This window comes from Cebus imitator, unplaced genomic scaffold (assembly GCF_001604975.1).
Source record: "Cebus imitator isolate Cc_AM_T3 unplaced genomic scaffold, Cebus_imitator-1.0 Scaffold56, whole genome shotgun sequence".
NCBI classification, from domain to species: Eukaryota; Metazoa; Chordata; class Mammalia; order Primates; family Cebidae; genus Cebus; species Cebus imitator.
In genome coordinates this window covers 2,071,247-2,076,533 of record NW_016107371.1, presented here as the reverse complement: position 1 = coordinate 2,076,533, position 5,287 = coordinate 2,071,247, and the positions used below count along the sequence as shown (strand labels likewise).

The following is a 5,287-nucleotide window of genomic DNA, read 5'->3' as shown; positions in this document are numbered from 1 at the left end:
GCTGTAATCATCTCTTCCTTCCACTAGGTTTTTGCAACATTTTATTTGTATCTGTCAACAATTTAGTTATTTTGTATCGCTGTCTTATTTCCCCTGCTAGATTGTAAGCAAGGTTTCAAATGTTGTATTCATTGCTATTTTCCCTCTTCCACCAGACAGGGTCTAGTGAAATTGCTGTGCTTTTAAATGTTCTGAATAGACGAGAACTTTTTTTTTTTTTTTTGGATGGAGTCTCGCACTGTCGCCCAGGCTGTAGTGCAATGGCAAGATCTCGGCTTCCTGTAATCTCCGCCTCCTGGGTTCAAGCAATTCTCCTGCCTCAGTCTCCCGAGTAGCTGGACCTACAGGCGTGCGCCACCACACTCAGCTGATTTTTTTGTATTTTTAGTAGAGATGGGGTTTCACCATGTTGGCCAGGATGGTCTCGATCTCCTGACCTCGTGATTCGCCCGCCTCGGCCTCCCAAAGTGCTGGTATTACAGGCATGAACCACCGCGCCCGGCCCTGAATAGAACAAAACTTTCAAGAAATGAAAGATAGAGCCAAGATATAGCTGAGCAAAATAAGGAAAAACAAAATCAAGGAATGCGTCCACAGCTCCTGATTTCTACCGAATACTCTCTCATCTGAGAGACTACAGTTTAGTCTCGCAAGATATCCTGCCTTTCCACTTAGGAAGGCTGCTTTCTTCCTCTCATATTTGATGATTTATTAATCAACCACAGTGCTGCTCAAAGTACACAGAGTGTTCTGAAGAATGAAGGGGGGGGAAGGGTCCTAATATTAAAGACCTTAACTTTGGAGGGATGTGCCAATCCAAATTCCATTTGTGCTGTGTGTTTGGGTTGCAAAGCGTTGCACGAGAGAACCTGGGGTCTCTGATCACGATCACTAGTGCTAAGGCATCTAAAAACGATGGAAATAAATTAAAAGCTATGTGGATCATCTTCGACCCTCTAGTAAAAAAGTCTGTTGTGGAGTAGAAAAAACGATCGCAAAAATGACACCTAGGGGATTGAAATAATGCGCGCTTGTAACATCAGTAATCCCCTCGCCAACTCTGGTCCTGTTTGGGACTGACTGCACCAATTTTTAAAAATGAAGACAAAAGCTCTATTCCTTTAAAATATTTCCACTGCACCATATTGCAACGTATGAGCACTGAGGACATTTTCACAACCCCTTTTAATACTCGAACACTGGGCAGGTCCTTTCGGGCCACGAGGAACTCGCTTCCCTAAAGGAGCACCGCATCCCCGAGTGCTGGCGCCTCAGCCTGAGAGGGCTGTCCCCAGGGTGGATTACAGGTCTCACAAAGCCAAGGGAGCTCGACAGGAAGGCTCGGATACGTCCACAGGCATCCCCCACGCCCACTGTAGGCCGCAGAGGGGTCGCGCCACCTCAGGCCCAGGACAGATCTCAAAGGCGGCCAGCGTGGAGCCCGACTCTGCTCACCATGCTCTGGGCCCCGCAGCGTGAGCGTAGGCGCCCGAGAGGCGGGCGCGGGGCTGGGGGGGATGTCGGGCTGACTGCGCGCTCTGGCCCAGCCGCCTCCCTTTCCCGGCCCACACCCGCGCGGCCGCCCTCCGCCTGCCCGGGAGCTGGGGCTGGCGGGAGGGCGGGAAGCGGCCGACCAGTCTGCACCTGCATGACCCGGTCGCGCGCCGCCCCCTCCCCTTTCTCTGCCGGGCTCAGTCCTCCTTCCTCTTCCGCCCCCTCCCTTCTCTCCGGGCGACAGCCGGGCTCCGCCCCGCTCGCGCGGCTGTCCGGCCGGCTGTGATGTCACCAGGCCACGCCCCTGATGTAAATACTGGCGTCGGCGGCACCGCCTTCTCACATTCTCAGGCTCCCGTCGCGGCCGCAGGTTTACCTTTTTTTTCTCCTGTCGTCGCCTTTTCTGCCTATTCTCATCCTTTCTCTCTCTGCTGTTCTGCGGTGTGACGAGTCGGAATCCTCTCCCCACCCAGCCCGCGCCTTTCTTCTTTTCCTTGCGCTGTTCTATTTCTCTCTTTCGGCCGCCGCCGCCACTGCTGCACAGCTGGTGTCGGTGCCGCGCTTTTACCCCCACGTCGTTCCCGCAGCCTATGGCCCAGGCCGCCTTGGGTATTTCTGCTCAAGGTAACCACATCCCTCTTTAAAAATTCCGCCAAAAAAGAGAAGACGCTTTACCCGACTCTTTGGGCCGTTATCTCACGTGAGTACCAAGCCAAGGGGTGCGGGAGGGTCTGGGACGCGGGGTCGACCTCGGGGGGCTCCGGCTGGGCCCCGCCGCCCACAGGCTTCCCCGCAATGCCCCACGGCCGGCCGCCTCGAACATGGCGGCGGCGGCATGTGTGGCAGCTGTCGGTGCCCCCGGCGGCGGCGGGCCGAGCCTCGGGACCTTCGGGCAGCCGCCGGACGCTCTGCCGACCCGGAGCCACCGCGGTTGGGGCGAGGGGGCGTGTACGTGTGGGACCGCGCGCTGGGGTCTCGCCGCCGGGGGTCGTCGTCCCTTCCTGGCGGCGTGCGGCCCCCACCCCTCTCCCGTGGTGCATTGCTGTTTCCGGGGAGGGGGCCCGGCCGCAGCCCTTAGGGGCCGGGGTCCCGCAGCCCCTACTGCGCGCTGCGCTGCCGCCGCCTTCGTCTCCCGGAGCTCGGCTGGCGGGCGGGCGGCGCCGTGGGCTGCAACGGCTGGGGTCCTGGTTATGAATGGAGCGGGGCGGGCCCCGCGTCGGCCTCTGGTGACAGCTGCAGAGGAAGTCGTATTTCCTGGGGGGTGTGGGGAGCGCGGTCCCCCTCTGGTGGAGGAAAGTTGACGCCACTTGGGGCCTGGCGGCGGGGAAGCCCCGGTGTCAGGTAGCGAGCGAGAGGCCTTTGGCCCCTTCTGGAAGCCTCGGGCTGCTGCTCCGCCCCTGCGGCGCTCCTGATTGGGTCAAGTCGCCTTCACTCACCTCAGTCACCTCTTGGGGCCTGAGGATTAGTCACCATGGCTTCGTTTTTCCGTCCGCGCCACGATTCCTGGGCTGAAAGAGGGAGATTGGTAGATGAGTGGCTTATCAAGTACTGTCTTGATTGCCAACAGTTATTGGTGGTGACGTGTCCTAACCTTTAATAATGTATCTATCCTGAACGTGTGTTTCATAGACTAAGTTGCTGATTCGGAAACCCAAAACTGTCCGGAACACAGTTTACTGTCCCAAGATATTTCAGCACATTTAACTGGATTTTGTGGTGGCATCTTGGTTATATTCGTTCTGTGTCCCGTCGTGTTTCTATCGTGATTTCCCGGACTGGGTGGTAATCTTAAGGACTCCATGGAGGGAGAATTGCTGTGTGCTCAACAAAGGTTGTTGTAGAAATACGTCAAAGCACATCAAACACAGCAAGGGTTGGCAGAAGTATGGCTCTTGATTGTCTAGAAAGGCCCTCATAATTCATTAATTTCTTTTACATATATGAGAGCCTGCATATGCTGATCATGAAGAGAAAGCCCAAGGAGTTTAAGTAGGAAAGATAGACTCCAAAAGAAAATGGTTATCGGTGGTGATAAGTGAAGTCAAGCAGTCAGTGCCTTTCTCCCCCAAGGTTTCAATACTTATATTTCCAAACAGAAGGTAAGAATGATACCTCCACCTAGTTTCTGCAGTTAACATTTTGCCTTATTTGTTGATGCATTTTGATGCATTTCAAAGTAAATTCGAGACACCAGAACACTTCACCCCTCCAACTTTAGTATGTGCATGTTAAATAGGGCTCGGTACCGCTTATTTTTTACATCTTAGAGGGTAAAGTTCACATCAGTATGAATCCACAGTCTTAAGTATGCAATTTGATAAGCTTTGACAAAAATACAGCTATGTAACTTAAATCTCTTACCAAGATATAGAACATTGCCAACACCCTTAAAAGTTTTGTTTTTTCAGATTGTATCCCACTAACCACAGAGCCAACCACGATCTTGGTTTAAAAAAACAAAAAACAAAAAAACACACTCTTCGCTTGTTATAGAATTTCTATATAAATGGACTCATACAGTATGCATTCTTTGGTGTAAAAGGCCTCTAGCTCAGCACATTTTTAATATTCCTGTTGCCTGTATCAGTAGATTGTGTTGCTGAGTTTTAGTCCATTAGGTGACTATCCCATGCTTTTTTTTTTTTTTAATAAACTTTATTTTGGCATATTTTAGTTGCACAGCAGTCGCAAAGATAGTTTCTGTATACTTTCCACCCAGTTATTTTATTGGTAACATTTTACATTATTACAGTACATTTGTTAAAACTAAGAAACTAGGCTGGCTGAGGTGGCTCAGACCTGTAATCCCAGCACTTCGGGAGGCCCCGGCAGGCAGATCACAGGTCACCAGTTCGAGACCAGCCTGGCCAATATGAAACACTGTCCCTACTAAAAATACAAAAACTCTCTGGGCATGCTGGTGGGCGCCTGTAATCCCAGCTACTCCCAGGCTGAGGCAGGAGACTTGCTTGAACCTGGGAGGCGGAGGCTGCTGTGAGCAGAGATTGGGTCATTGACTCCAGCCTGGGCAACAGAGCGAGACTGTGTCTCAAAAAAAAAAAAAAGAAAGAAAAAGAAACGGACATTGGCACTATTAACTATGTTCGAGACTTGCCAGTTTTTCTTTAATGTCTTTTCTGTTCCAGAATCCAAGTTACCACATTGTATTTAGTTGCCATGTCTTCCCCAGTTTTCTTTGGTCTGTGACAATTTCTCAGTCTTCCCTTGTTTATCATTACCATCGCAGTCTAGAAAAGTGCTGCCAGATATCTGGTAGCATATTCGCCTCCCCTAAACTTGGGTTAACCCGATGTTTTTCTCATGATTAGACTGGGGTTTAGGGTTTTTATAAAGAATACCACAGAACAATTTTAAAAATCACTGTTGAAGGTATTGTGTTTTCAGAGACATACCGATAATTTTGAGATACTAAGTTTGGAATACGAAGTTTTTTGTAATTGAGCACGGTGGCTTGCACCTGTAATCCTAGCTCTTTGGGAGGCTGATGCAGGTAGATCACTTGAGCTCAGGAATTCGAGACCAGCTTGAGCAACATGGTGAGACCTCTGTCTCTAATTTTTAAGAAAGTAAAAATAAATAATTGCATAAAATACTACTTGTATGCTACTGACCAACTGAGCTTTCTGTGTGCTTGCTATTCTCTAAGGTGTTGTTTGAGAATTTGCAGGGCTTACATACACCATTCTAAATGAAAATAATTTATCTTTTTCCATAGTGCCTTTTCTACATTTAACAACTCATTCTTGCTTTATTATCTTTTTTTTTTTTTTTT

The 5,287-nt window shown here is 50.1% G+C and overlaps 1 protein-coding gene across 4 annotated transcripts in view; it reads left to right on the top strand.

Annotated features, from left to right (window-relative positions):
* Window positions 1-1,183: 1,183 nt before the first annotated feature.
* Window positions 1,184-5,287, top strand: part of AZIN1 (antizyme inhibitor 1) — a 39,665-nt gene continuing 35,561 nt past the window's right edge. For all 4 annotated transcript variants that reach the window (XM_017528918.2, XM_017528915.2, XM_037738658.1 and 1 more), the window contains exon 1: window positions 1,184-2,194. The gene's annotated coding sequence lies outside the window, so the exon portion shown is untranslated. The remainder of the gene's footprint in view (window positions 2,195-5,287) is intronic.